At 45.7% G+C, this 15,363-nt stretch overlaps 1 protein-coding gene across 7 annotated transcripts in view; it reads right to left on the bottom strand.

Annotated features, from left to right (window-relative positions):
* The window catches only part of TLN2 (talin 2), a 426,878-nt gene that overhangs the window by 354,477 nt on the left and 57,038 nt on the right, over positions 1–15,363 (bottom strand). For 6 of the 7 annotated variants that reach the window (XM_025472602.3, XM_049104468.1, XM_049104470.1 and 3 more), the window contains exon 2: positions 69–158. The exons of the other annotated variant lie outside the window; for it this stretch is intronic. The gene's annotated coding sequence lies outside the window, so the exon portion shown is untranslated. The remainder of the gene's footprint in view (positions 1–68; positions 159–15,363) is intronic. 7 annotated transcript variants of the gene reach the window in all.

The raw sequence follows: 15,363 nt of genomic DNA, 5'->3' as shown, positions 1-15,363 counted from the left end.
AGCCCTCCAAGCCCTCAGATCCACACATCTACAGTTGCTTGCAAAGTAGAAACATGCAGATTACTCACAGTTTTCAACAAGTTGATCCAGGAATTTGTGGGCAGCAAGACATCCAAGGGTCTGGGAACCCAATCCAGGTGTTACCCTACAGCAGTGCGCTGGCAAAGAGGAGACAAAGGACATGTGTCAACGCAGATGACCACGTTAGTGGGTGCACAATATTCTCCCAACACTGAAGGACAGGGGTTCAGATGAGAAAGTGGTTACAAAAGGAAAACCTGAGGCAAGTGGTCTTCAGGCACTGTGCAGTTGTACAGCTGGTAACTGCTCTGCCCTCAGTCTCGGGAGGGGCACCATTCTACCTCCAGCAGCTCTAAAGCAGCCTCTCTGCAAATCCCCCCAATATGGGGGGCCCTGGCAGATGACTGTCCAGAGTCCTTGGAGGTCACTGGACCCTTCCTGTCTTTACAGAGGAGGAAAAATCAAGACTCAGAGAGGAGCTGCCTTGCCCAAAATTAGCAGCAAGTAATGGTAACCCTAGGAATGGAATTGCAGACCCAAGTCTATAAAGCTTAAATTTACCTGTAAATTACTTTCCTTAATAAAACTCAGTTTCTAAATGTTACTCTTACTCTGTCTGGCTCTTAATGGATGAAACCAGACAGAGCAGCCTGCATTTCCAAATGTTAACCCCTCCCCTAAATTCTCCCCCCATACTCCCTAAAGACTTCCAACAGCCAAAGTGAAACTCCTGGTTTTCTTCAAAAACAAAACTTAAAAGCTTTCACACTGGAGTATGAGAAGTCTAAAAACTTGGTTTAAAAAAAAAACAAAAAACTTAACACCTAAAAAGTCTCAATTTATGAGACATAAGGAACACAAGGCCAAATCCAAAGCTCTTTTCCCATACCATCAGGTTTACAGACCCAAGAGACCAGAAACCACCCAGGAAATGCTGAGACTCTAAGCAGGGCTTTTTTTTTTTTTTTTTTTTTTAAGATTTTATTTATTTATTCATGATAGACACAGAGAGAGAGACAGAGACAGAGACACAGGCAGAGGGAGAAGCAGGCTCCATGCAGGGAGCCTGACATGGGACTCGATCCCAGGACTCCAGGATCATGCCCTGGGCCAAAGGCAGGCGCTTAAACCACTGAGCCACCCAGACTGCCCTAAGCAGGGCATTTCAAAAATGGGTGGGCTAAGACTGTTGCCAATGGTCATTTTGTCAAAATATGATCAAAATGCTAATTCTCTAGGAAATGAGTCTCCTGATTACATTTTTAAAAATCAACCTTCATCTAATTATATATTAAACCGTAATCATCTAAATAGCTCTTTCCCTGGGGTTTTAGTTCCAGCCGACCCTGACAAGTCAATGCATACATGGACACATCACACCTAACTTTGCAGACCAGGAGTCAACTCGTCCATAAAAAAGAAAATGAATGGAGTAAAACTCCTGTGTCCCTCAGCTAAGGTGCTGAAACAAAGCTGAAAGTACCTCACACAAGTTAGCTCACAAAAGCCTAATTACCCCTCTACTTTGAAGACGTGAATGTCAGTCATTGTAAGTTTAAATTGCCGTATCTCTTAAGGAAATAACTAGGAAGTTGGTAATAACAATAGTTGTATTCTGTTTCTAGGGAGTGAGCTTGAGCAGTGATACATGTGCCCCCACCCTCACTAAATGGGTATTTTGGATGTATTTCCCCAGAGTCCATTATTTATAAGGCAAAAGTTAGGGTTTCTCTTGCATCAATTGGAACTTAGGCAGTGAGGTCATTTGTTTTGAAACTACAGCAACCATCCCAATTTTTCCCCCATTTTGGCATTCTAGTTAGTTACTCTGGGTCAAGAAAAAGAGATGCAGGTTTCAGAGAGAATGTAAGGCCTGCAAGGCCACCGGCAGCATGCTCAAGAATTCCACCCTGGACAATCCACGGTATAACGAACCGCTCATTTTCCTTTCAACACTCAGGCACGCTCAGATGTAAAAAGTCAATGTAGACACACAAGCCAACCCAATATATTTCAAGAATCTTCAACAGCTCCAGCATCCATTTAAAAAACAAAAAACACAAACCTAACACAATTGCTACATTATTCCTTATCCTTACAGAGTAGGAGAATCCACAAACTTCTCTAGAAGGATCACGGACTCTTTCACCCAAGGGAGGATAATGCATACAGTTTCAAAGAGTTCATAAGTTGCTCTATGTACATCTAGCTGAGGACCCCTGCTGAATTAAAATGTTTTATAATTCTCCTGAACTTTCTACCACTCCTTTGTAAACCGGGGTGTGAATGACAGCCCCACTTACAAAGAAATACACGAGAGCAGGGACAACTGAGGAAGTTGGTTTCTAGTAGCACTTTCGTGGAGAAAGACCCACAGCGAGCAATGCTCCCAACACTCAGAGGCTCTGCTCCTCTGGGGATGCTTTGCCGAGCAGTTTCACCTGGAAGCTTCCCAAAAGCTATGTTCCTGATTGATTTGGTGGTTGAGTTTTCAAAACCAAGAATGAACATCAGGGAACAGAAATACACATTATTTAGGAATGCATATATAGGTACTAACAGTAAAGAAAGCAAATAGGTCAAAATAAAAAGTTAAGACACTTGTCACATCTGAGGTGATAGGGGATCCTGGTCTATATTTGTAACATTGATTTCTTAACCTGGTTGTTGGCTTCACAGATGTTCATTTTACTCTTCAAGTTGTACCTCGACATTTTATGTGCTCTTCTATGTGTAGGTCACAAAGCAATTTTTCCTTTTTTCTTTTTGGGGGGTAGGGGAGTTGGGGTCAGGTCAACGACAAGGACTTCCAGCCCCCATTTGAGACAGGCCAGTAAGCCTGTGAAATGAGGTCTGTTCTTGTGAAAGGGTGGGGCTCACACAGGAACAGTTAAAATTCTGGCCCCGGGGACACCGTCTATAAATACATTTTCATTTTTAAATGTCCACGCCCTGGGACAGTCCTGAGCTTCTGGGGCTGAGGCCACGCTGACCTCCAGTGCTGCCTGTCACTCTGGGAAAAGCTTGGTGTTGGGTTTCTGCAAGCCCAGTGGTCTTTCCTCTTTTAGGCTCTGCAAGCCAATTTCCCGTGGCACATTCTGTCACCATGAACCAGCTCCAGCTGAGAAGGGAGTGAAGGCCCAGAGGTGTGGGCAAGTTTAGAGGAACACTTGACTACTCCCTCCTCAGCTGGATACAAAGGCCAGGGTTCTTACGTGTTCTCCAGGTGTCTCAGTCAATTTATTACCTTCCTCGGGAGAATTCTGCTCATTCAAGAAGTGGTCAAGTCACCCACTCATTACAAAAATAGATGAAGGGTTTGGAGACATGAACAGCAGGGTCTCAAATCCTAGCCCTTCCGACACACCAATATCATCTTGGCCAAATAAGGAGAGCACGCAATTCAGAAACGAGCCCTGTTTTGTCATCTCCCCAGCAGATAAAGCTGTCACTTTTATTTTTTGGTTATAATAGCCAAACATTGGGGATCCCTGGGTGGCTCAGAGGTTTAGCACCTGCCTTGGGCCCAGGGCACGATCCTGGAACGCGGGATCGAGTCCCACGTTGGGCTCCCTGCTAGAAGCCTGCTTCTCCCTCTGCCTGTGTCTCTGCCTCTCTCTCTCTCTCTCTCTCTCTCTCTGCTTCTCCCTCTGCCTGTGTCTCTGCCTCTCTCTCTCTCTCTCTCTGTGTGTGTGTCTCTCATGAATAAATAAAATCTTAAAAAAATAAAAATAGCCAAACATTGGCATTGTGACATCCAACATTTTAACTAGTTTTGGACCACCTGAACATATACCCTGGGCAGATGGCACTGTAGCTCGCGTTTAATAAAGGAAGTGCTGTAGTCTCTCACCCCCATTAGGAATCTCTTCTCACTCACATCTGTAGTTTTTTTTTTTTTTTTTAAGATTTTATTTATTTATTCATGAGAGACAGAGAGGGGGGTGGGGCAGAGATACAGGCAGAGGGAGAAGCAGGCTCCATGCAGGGGGCCCGGTGTGGGACTCGATCTCAGGCTCCAGGATCACACCCTGGGCCGAAGGCAAGCGTTAAACCACTGAGCCACCCAGGGATCCCTCGCATCTGTAGTTTTAAAAAGCAAAGCAAAAGCCAAAGACTACAGAACTCACTCTTTAATAGGTCACTTTCTTCAAAGTAAAACATTCCACTGGTACCTGCCATCTCTCGAACACAAGACAGGCATATCTTTCCTGTGTATGCATATGCATAGATGCGAATCTGTGTATGTGTGTGTGGACACACATCCATACAAGCCCAACATTCTTCTTGATGGATTCAAAACAATAGCTTCCAGGGAAACCATTGCTGAGAGTTCAGGAAAAGTAAAGGCCTGCCAATTCCAGAAGGACAAAGGGTTTCAGCAACTAACAAGGGAACAAAATGATCTCATGGCCCTTTCCCACTGAGACTGTAAAGTGGGATCCTTCTCAAATTCAGAGGGCTCACTTACAGGCACAGTCACTGTTTCCACCCAATGGGACCCATGTGGGAGTATAGCCAAACCAGGAAACAGATCCAGAGGTAGCTTTCTGATGTTTAACCCAGACAATCTGCGGACAAGCCTCCTCAGCCAAGAGGGGGGCTGACATTCACGGTAAGGAGCATGACCCTGGGGTTAGTCACTACATCTAACAACTAGTTCCTTTAAATCAAGGCCTGGGCCAGGACTGCAAGTAGACCCTCCAATGACAGCCCTGCATTTCTGCAAGGGCATCGGACTGGGATCAACTGTTATTCCTAGTGATTTCCACATGCCTTCAAGAACACAAGCAGGAAAAGGCCACATGGTGCCTCTCCCTACATGCCCCAGCTGATGGGATGGTACAGAGTCCCCAAGGGGTGGGTAGGATGCATGAACGTAGCTCTGTTCCTATAGCCCTCGTGTTTGTCCCTTTTATGACCCACCCAGAGGACAGGCACTGTGCTCAGTGCTAGAAGGCAGTAGTTCCTTTTAAGGTTAAAAAGTTTTGAAGATTCTTCCTTGCAAATGCACACACACGCGTGCGTACACACACACACAAAGCTGTACTTCTGGTATCCTTGGAGATAGAAGAGTAAGGCAAAAATGCTCTAAAATAAATTTTTAATTAATCCCACTATCTCCTACATACATTTTTAAAATAGCAAAGTAATTCCAGGACAATTTTATTCCATAGGCAATACTTGACATATATGGATTATGATCCTTAGAATAACTCCCACAACACAACAGCCTATGTTCTGCCCCAATCTAGGGCTGGGGTAGTGGTTGAGGGATTAAAAAAATGACCCCCAAAAAGCCCCAAAACACTGGCCATACTCCAAGGCTAAGCTATTAGAAGGAAACTTTAGGCCCCATGTAAAAGTAAAAAAGATTTTTTAAATAAGCCACAATCTGCATCATCTCCCACAGCTGGTGGTCTTCTCCAGCACTCCATCCCAACCAGCACCCCCTCATACACTCTCCTGTAATTTCTTGTGCAGGTTTTGGGAAATCCCCACCAGGGCACCCTTCATACTGTTCCAGAACCCTTGCTTCTTTCCTGTCTCACCTGGAGTTCCCATAGAATAAGGACTGCCCTTTCCTAGAAGCATCCCTAGCACCGTACATGGTGCACCCAGTCAAGCTCAGAGCGAGGGAATAGTAAAAAGAGGGAGCAAGGATTCTGTATGGAGGACTTCGCAGACAAGAAGAATAAGAGTTTGGGAGGAAGAAGAATAGGACTGGACCTCTTCTGAGTACAGTTTAACTTGGTGATTCCACATTCAGGTTTGAAAACTTACAACTGTAATAAAGATACAAGAAAAAAAATCCAACAGTCCGTCTTCCCAAAAGTCCAGCCTATGTGAGCAGCCTGACTTTCCCCAAAATCAGTCTGACAGCAGAAGAAAGACCCAAATGTACACTCGAAGGTGTTCATTTTCTTCTTTCCTGTACCTTTGGTCTGCCTGTAGCGTTGCCTTTTCGACCTCCTTTCTCCCTTCTCCCCTGAGTATGTTCCCCACCACATTCAGGATACAGTTCAATTTTCTCACCCTGGGATAGAAGATCCTGCACAAACTCCTACCTGATTTCCCTGGACTCAGGACCTTCCCATAGACACACACAGACACACCTCCATGAACCACAAAACAGTCTCTAGAGTATATCTGGAATCCTCCCCATCCGACCACGTCCTCCTTCCACTCACCCACTTTGGGGGCTAGGCCCAAGTCCCTCTGTCCAGGAAAGCCCAACCAGAAACACTGGATATAAATCTACCTTCCCCCCCAAAATCCAGCTCACATTCCCCACCCCTAGCCTCTACAAGAACCCTTCTGATGCTCCCCATCAAAACTAGTCTTTCCTTCCCCTTCATGTCCTAGGCTTCTGTCTCACTGTGGGAGATCTTACACTGGACAGCTAGCTTCTGTGTGCCTTTCACCTCCCTGAGTGAGTTCCTGGCAGGTCAGGATGCCACCACCTTTACCTCTGTACTCTAAAAGCATCCAACATAAATCTTGGCCAACAGTGAGGACTCAGATGCTTATGAAAGGACTATGCCTTAGTGTTTCAAGGGTTCTTATGGGTGGATCTCAGGGAGCCAATTTTAGAATCAAACCAAGCATGCCGACAATCTGAACAAGAGGATATTTGTTTGTTTAGATTCCTCTCCCCCTACCCCCCTCTACACCAACACAAGTATTCAATCCCATCAGTCCATCCTGTTCAGGCTCTATTTCCCCAAGGGCTGAACAACAGCACTTCTGCAAACCCTGTCCCCATGTTCCTTCTGGGACGTACTAAGAAAGCATGTGACTTTGGAATGCACAGGCACACTTCTTTACGAAGGACCCAGCTCCTGGGTAAGTAGCATTGTTAAACCAATGGCATTTATAAATTCCCTCCGTAGTCATGGATTTCTTGAGACAGCTCAACCTCCACAGTTCTTCTGATTCACTGGGTGTGTCACATGGGTCTCGAATTTAGACCGTTCCCTTGGTCCTAAAATGCATTTAGTTATGAACAGACAGAAATGGCAATGTTGTTCATGCTCATCCCAGATGAGAAGTCTGCTTACATGCTCCAAGTAAAATAAGGAAGCAATGTAGGATCCCGGTCAAGAAGCCTCTGGAATCTTTTCCCCCACCGAACACAAGTGTTTCTCATTTGATCCAGGCTGTTTCAATTACATGCCAAGACAAGACAAAGAAAAACCCCACTACCACCCACTCCTGCCTTCATGAAGACATTATAAATTATCTTTATTACGTCATATAAGTAGAGTTGCCTCACATAAGGTAATGCTGACAAATGGTTACAGGAGCAGTTTTACTCAACAACTGCTTTATTCGTAGGTGTTCTTCATTCCTTGGTGTCTGCCAGGCAGCCGCCTTATTGCTCTCCAGAAACCCAACAGCTTGGGGATGTGGGCTCTGTCTGAAGCCTTTGACGTTAAATTTCTAAAGAATGGTCACGAACATCAACATAAAAAAAAAAAAAAAAAAAAAAAAAAAAAGAAGAGAAAGAAGAAAAGAAAGAAGAAAAAGAAAAGAAAAGAAAGAAAAAAAGAAAAGAAAAAGCCTCCTTTGTAACATTAAATAACTTCAGAAACAAAAATTGACTGAATGGAGTGTCTTACTCTTCTAACTTCCCCTAGCTAGGTAATTCCCCCAGTCAGTAGTTTTAATTTTTGACTTTGACTCCACAGGCCAAACCTGTTGTCACCATTCAGTTAGAGGCATTTCAAATATGCTTATAACAGCAGGCTATCTCTTCTGGCACATTTTGTAGATTAGGTCAACTTTCAGGTAATGTGTTTAAATCCTCAGCGTCCCACAACAGCACTAGGTCCATCCCCTTTGCAGTGTTGGTTACAGGTTCACACTCCAAAATGCAAACCAAAAAGCTTTTCCATTAAGCCAAAACATAGGAAAGTCAACAACTTTGAAGTACCTGAGTTCTTAAGGTTAGACAACCTTTATTATCATGGTCCCCTTTTCCCTAAAGTCCTCTGTTGTTGAGCATGTGAACTTATCCCGGATTCTACACCAAAGATTTCTTTTGTTCCCTCTAGAAATTTTAGATGCAAAAGTAATTTTGGAGATTCCTGGGCCCATGACTTAGCAAACTCTGCCAGAATTTCACCAAAACAGGAGGGGGAGGGGGATCACCTGGCATTGAGAAGGGACTCACAATAAGCATGAAATTGCCTTCATTTATTAAGTTCAATGATCCATCTTAAATTCAGATTGTGAAAATTTTGCACTCATTCAATAGTGCATGCTTGCTTTCATTCAAAAGTAACCTTGTTCCTTGCTTCTTCCAAGTTTCCTGAGCAAAACAAGGGCTCTAGTAGAGTCTTAGGTTTATTCTGTGGTCTCATATACTCTGCTTCACCACTCAGAAGTTCACCCCCATCCAGGAAGCAGCAATTTTTTTTTTTTTTTTTTTTTAAGATTTGACAGAGAGCAAGCCTGCCCGTGCGCAGGCTGCCTGCAAGCCTATAAGCATGCGCGCGCGTGCGTGCACACACACACACACACACACACACACACACAAAACCAAGGAGAGTGAAAGAGGGAGAAGCAGGCTTCTCACTTAACAGGGAGCCCAATGAAGGGCTTGATTCCAGGACTCCGGGTCATGACCTGAGCTGAAGGCAGATGCCTAACGAACTGAGCCACCCAGGCACTCCAGGAAGCAGGAATCTTGACTCTGCCATTCCTTTTAAGGCTGAGGAACCTACTGCCCAATTGTTCGGCATCTTGACCAAAAAAGTGGAAGGTAGGCCCCAGGTATAGTACCCAAGTCTCTGGGCTCTCAATGGGCTCTCTAGCTCTTTGCATCTATTGATTCACAGCAACTCCTAACTTCATAAAGCCATGGTCTACTTCAACATCTGCCCCTCACACCTGCTCTCTATTTAGAGAAGTTAAGGTTGTTAAGGGCACTCTTCCAAGCTTACCCCCAAGGTCTGCAAAGTGGGAGACCAATCCATCACCATCTTCAGATTGCCAAAATCTTCTTGGCCTCAGAGCATTTTGCTTTCTCCCCTACTCACTATACACATTTTCCTAAGCACAACCATTAGCTCCAATCAAAAGTATAGGCTGCTTAGTAAAGACAAGTCCTTCAAATCCAAAACCTGAAGAGAAAACCACAATCAAATCTGCTTGAGGGCAAGCGGTCATCCCAAACACAATGCATTTCAGTTCAGAACTATGTTTATCACTTTCCTGTAAATGGCCTTTGAGTCAGTTTTATCTACTGTAAGAGCCCTAGTAAACAGTATTTTAGCTGTGTATTTCACATTTCCAAGCAAAAAAGGATGGGGTTCAAGCTATCTAAGAGTTGTGTTTATGAATTCCCAGGGTCATCATCTACAACTAAAACACTGCTTTCAACCAGGAAGAATTCTCCATCAATGGGGGATATTTGGCAATGTCTGGAGACATTTTTTGGCTGTCACAACCGAATTGGGGGGCCAGGGAGGGGAGGGCAGCAATGTATGCTACTGGCATCTAGTGGGTAGAGGCCATGGTGCTAAACGTTCTAGGACACACAAGGCAGCCTAGCCTCCACAACAGAATCACCCAACACAAATGCCAATGGCATGGAAGCTCAGAACCCTTATTCAAATACAGGAAGCAGGAAAAATACTTGGGCAAAGTCCTAAGTCCTGGGATCCCTGGGTGGCACAGCGGTTTGGCACCTGCCTTTGGCCCAGGGCGCAATCCTGGAGACCCGGGATCGAATCCCACGTCAGGCTCCCGGTGCGTGGAGCCTGCTTCTCCCTCTGCCTGTGTCTCTGCCTCTCTCTCTCTCTGTGTGACTATCATAAATAATAAATTAAAAAAAAAAAGTCCTAAGTCCTAATTCTTCCCCTAGTAGGCTGCTTGGTCTGGACATAGCACCTGAATTCCTAGGTCTCCAGTTCATGGTGACTCAACAATGACAATGTTGGCACATTGCAGAGATTTTGCAACTTTTTTTTTTTTTTTTTTAAGATTTCTTTATTTATGATAGACAGAGAGAGAGAGAGAGAGGCAGAGACACAGGAGGAGGGAGAAGCAAGCTCCATGCCGGGAGCCCAACGTGGGACTCAATCCCGGGACTCCAGGATCGCGCCCTGGGCCAAAGGCAGGCACCAAACTGCTGAGCCACCCAGGGATCCCAGATTTTGCAACTTCTAAACTGGATTCAACTATTACTTCTCAAAGCCTTCCAGTAAGTATGGCAGTTCAAGCCTGGAGCTATTCACTGTCTCTTACGGTATAACCTTTGATCAGGGACATTTCCCCACCAGTCTTCTCTCAGCCCTATCTCACTTCCACTGAGAGGAGGAGCAATGCTGTTTAAAACAACTGGCTTCTCTTTATCACCACCCACCAAAAAATGTCCCTGGTGATCTCCCAGTTCACAGAAATGAAAAGCAGAGAGCTCCTGGACCTGAAGAGCTCCTTCTAATTCTAAAAATGATTTGTTGCAGTCAACAAACTGAGGACTAATATGGAAACTGCATTTCACATTCTATCTTCTGCTTTGCAAAAATGTGTAAGCAACAAAGTGAGACAGCTTTGCAATAAAATTAAAAAGAAATCACATGGGGTGCAACTGCACTCAATGATGTATATGGTTTTTGCATTTTCATAATTCTTAGCAACCACAAATCAGCCTGCCACCCCAGCTTAGGAAGTAGACTCAGTATCAAGTCACTGTTTTATGGATGGAGAAAACATGCTACTATCTTGTCATTCCCAAAAGCCTGTCCACTGGCTCTAGCTGAAGGCACACACCTCCCATGGAATTATCTCAGAGGCTGGGCCTCTCCATATAGAAGCCCAATGGCTTCTAGAACTCAAGAACACAGAAGTTGTTTTCCAAGTAAAAGTCTCCCTTTCAGAAAAAGGAATTTAACCTGTCTGATGTGGGGAGAAGATTAACATCTTTAACGGACTCCCAAAGCTCAGCACTGTGCATGTGTTCTTCACACAGTCCAGGACAATGAACCATCCACCAAGCCATGCTGCATAGGCATCCTCCTATGGCCATCCAAGGCCAAGGGTTCTCCAGATCTCAAGTGAGGACAGAGTAGTAGGCTAACCGGAAAAATGGGAGAAGGCATCCAGAAGAAGAAACAAGAGGGAAGCCAAACTTGTAAGACTAAAAGACACACAGCCCAGGAGCCAAAGTGTTGAACACATTTCATTCACCTTGAACAAAAGGACAAACACCACTATGAATTTCCTAGTACATCCAACATCCATAAACCAAATGAGAAAGGTAATCCAGAGATTGTGGAGGGGGAGAGCGAGACCAGTACAAACACCACGATGGCAAAAGAAGGTTAATGTTCCAGAGCAAGGCTTCCTCTCAGCAAACACAAATCCGAAATCATAATAAAAATGCTGAAGGACTTAGTCACAAGCCCTCCCCTCAGCCATCAGAAGGAATGGCAAAAATGCTGAGTGCTGGGAGCCAGAATGATTCCATTTTCCTTCTAACTGTGCAAACAATTTGCATTTAAAATGAGCATTTCATCAGACCTTCCAAGAATGCCTGATATTTGGCTGCTAACAAGAATAAAAGTGATCCTCCACAATACCCAGTTTCTAATTATTTACTCACAGCCAAGTATCTGGGTTCCCTCGTAGACTGAGGAACGCTTGCAGCTAAACACATCTTTCAAGTCAGAGAGAACTTGAACTTAAGTACAATCACACTGACCAAAGGATGAAATGTAACTAACTTCCTGATCACAAAACTCCATGAAGTTAACTTTACTTTCTGTATAGTTACACATTTACAAGGAAAGTAGTATCAGGAAATGAAGAATTGTTCTAAGAACTCAGAAGACAGATATTGAGATGTTCAACACTTCTTGTTTAGCCACTACAGGTTGCAGTGTCAACCAGGAGAAGCACTGAGTGCTGGAACGCAATGGCAGGAAAATCCCAGGAAGGCCACTGCCTATACTCACAGGATTGGTCAATCACTAGCACTAGTTCTCAGCATCCATATCTGAAAAAAGAGAGCTGTGATTTGTTCAGGAAGGAAAGAGGAGATGAAGGAAAGAAAGGATTCAGAGGGACACACCAGTGAGCATCTCATTATCCCTCAGCCACCAGAGGCGGGGTCAGAAAGAAGGGAAGTCAATAGGTGGCTTTAGCCCGGTTTCTAAGAGGGACAGTTTTAAGTAGTTTATTAAATATTAGCAGAGTCTTATCTTTTTTACTCACTTAACATTGGAGGCTGTTAAGAGGATACAAAAACATCAATGGAAATACAGAAAAGGGTTACCAGAGCTACGGGGCTGGGGGAGAGGCAAGAGGCACCCCTATTCTGAAGGGGAATAAATACTCCCAACCAGCCACAGGGCCCATGGCCACAGCCAACAGCCCAACTGTACAACAAAAAGGCAATTCTTGGGAGTCTCAAGTTGTTTTAGTGTCTCCTTCCACATCCTCCTCCCTACTCTGGGGGTGGCTGCTCTGCGGTCAGGATAGCTTTTCACCAGAGCTAGATTTCCTAACAAGGGCATTTCAATTAAAGATGAGACACAAAGCAATGCAAAGGGGAAAGAGAAACCAGAGGATGCAGTCCAGCCTGCAGCCTCCATGTGGTTCCCATTCCCACCGAAGCCTTGCACCAAGCTAGCTTTGTGTTTTACAGTCCTACCAGGGAGGCCAAGACCAGCTGGCAGGAGCCACACCCCCAGCTCAAGGCCATTCCCTCCCACTCTCTCATTATTCAGCCTACAGCACTACCCCACCCTCCTCCTAAAAAACAGCAGCCCCTGTGGCTCAGCAGACTTTCCTGTATCCCTAAGGTGTGCTACCTCTCCAACATCCATGCCTGCAAAAGCCCAGACTAGGAAGCTCCACCCACAGGGTCCCAGGAAGGAGAGTCACTGGCTCAACACCTGGAAGACACTGGCAGGGGTAGATTCTAAAGCAGACACCCCTAACACACGGAGCAACCAGCCAACTCCATGGCCTTCCCTTAACTGGACCGCCCACAGACCTCTCAGGAGAGAGAAGCCAAGGGAGGATCTGCTGTGGACGGCACAGAGCCCACCAGCAGTACCTGCCACCTGGCTCTCTCCCGAGGCCTTCTGTGAAACCATACTCAACAGTGCTCCTTCCGTGATTTAGTCTTAACAATACGCATCAGCTCTCCTTCCTGACTCCCACCAAGCAAAGTATCCTATGCCCTTACTTCATTCATAACCCAGAGAGGGTCTAGCCAACACTTGTATTTTCCCTTTTCTGTGCTGACCAGGCCACTCGTGGGCCAGCAATCTCCATCAGAGCTTCTAACAAACTCTAAAAGAGGTCCCTCTGAGGCAAATCAATTTCAAACAAGAGTCAAGGCTTAAGGAATAGTGGGAAGGTCAAGTTACTGATTTAAAAAAATACTTTGCCTTTTTTGAATAGCACACATTCATATTTTGTTATCCTATTATTTTTCTGCCCTGTAAGGTAGAAAGAGCAATTAAACTGTTTTGTTTTTTTGAAGCCAGACCCAATGCTTGCCAAAGTAGCTGTGCCAGGTGACCATTTGAGTTAGACTCTTCTTTAGTGGTTTAGCCACCATAGCCTCTCATCACATCCCCTGTCACCAGGCAAGGGGGCAGGAGAGAAGAGAACAAGAAAGAAGAAATGCCCCAGGCTGAGCAGGTCTGGATGCCTGAGAGGACCAATCAACTCTCCATCAATCCCATGTCTTTTTTTTTTTTTTGTCTTTTTTTTTTAAGATTGGAGAGAGAGAACACAGGCAGGGGGGCACAGAAGGGGCATTTGGCAGAGGGAGAATCTTCAGTAGACTTCCCACTGATCACAGAGCCCAACATGGGGCTCGATCCCAGGGCCCTGAGATTATGAGCTGAGCCAAAAATCAAGAGTCAGATGCTTAACCAACTGAGCTACCCAGGCGCCCCTCAACCCCACACTTAACCGTGTACAACCCTTCCCCCCCAGAGGTTTCAGAGGCGTCCCACAAGTGGTAGAGAAAAACCAGGACCAACCAGACACGTCTCTTGACAACCAATGTGTCCCTTCTCATTATACCCAACCCACAAGGAGAAATGACAAGCACAGAAGGACCCCAACCTGAAAGACTGCGAACTTACCGTTTCCAACACCCATCTCAAGGAATCAGGGGAGAGGCGGGAAGAGGACACTGCCTGATTCTCAGAGCGCAGAGAAACCGGAGAAAGGCCCGGGCACAAAAGCAAGCTTTGTCCCCACTCACCATCCCTACGCAAGCCCTTGCTCCGAGGGCGATGCCAGCACGGCCACAGCAGGGGCTGCTCTGGGAGCCGGCAGCCAATAAAGGTTCCATTGTTCCCTCCTCTGAATCTCTCCAAATCCCAAGGAGGGAAAGCCAAGGCCCAACAACTGTTGGTGAGGAAGAGTGAATCAGATCTGACTGTCCCATCGCCATCCTTTGAGGAGAGGGGTTCCCCCAACCCCCCAGCTTTTTCTCACAGACCTGCTTCCAAGTTATGGCTATTTATTTATACCAAGACAGGTAGCTCAAGTCATTACAAGCCACACAAAAGAAAACTACCCCAGAAAAATCTGTCCTGGGTGCCCAAAGCGGGAGATGGCAAACAAGAGGCCCACCTATAGAAAGCAGGGGAGGAGGCAAAACGAAACTTGGCCACTCTCCCTGGGTTCCTCCACCTGGCAGCTGGTCCACACAAACATTCACGAAAGCACTTGGCCTGTCAAGGAGCTCAGCTTGTCAGGACTTTGTAACAGAGGGACGGATGGTAGAAAGCACCAACACACACCAGGCGGCCTCCTGACCCTCCATATTCTGGTACACCTTGCTCGCAGCAAAATCTCTCCCTGTGTTGGAGCCACAGCCCCCATAGAGGCAGTTCATTTGAAGAGGCTCTTCTGCCATCAAGGGCTGACCCCCAAGGAAGACGGGGTCCAGCACCTCTGCAGCCACGCGCTTCTGCCTTAAAAGTATAGGCAGCTCAAAAATCTCCAGGAAACAAGGAGATCCCCTTTACTACACACTACGGTACATAGGCAAGCTCAACAGTTTATCCAACATTCACAGGTTGTACAACAGTTTATAAGGCACAATGTCCTACTGGTTAAACTTCTGTCCCACTCCGAGTCCCCATCCCACAGTTTTGTGGCCTAATGCTAGCCCATCAAGCCCCGTACACATACTTCCCTGTAGCAGAGCAAGAAAGGGCAGAGCCAGGGAGAATCTGAACAGGGAGGCACACACAGAAAAGACAGCAAGCCCTAGGAACAGAAATGGCCACAAGTATCTGGACCTCCAGTCTCTCAGGGCAATCAGAGCCTCAAAGCATACGGACTATGTGATAAGCCCTT

Source organism: Canis lupus, chromosome 30 (genome assembly GCF_003254725.2).
Source record: "Canis lupus dingo isolate Sandy chromosome 30, ASM325472v2, whole genome shotgun sequence".
Classification (NCBI taxonomy): Eukaryota; Metazoa; Chordata; class Mammalia; order Carnivora; family Canidae; genus Canis; species Canis lupus.
The sequence above is the reverse complement of the archived record's forward strand: the minus strand, read 5'-3'. Positions and strand labels throughout refer to the sequence as shown.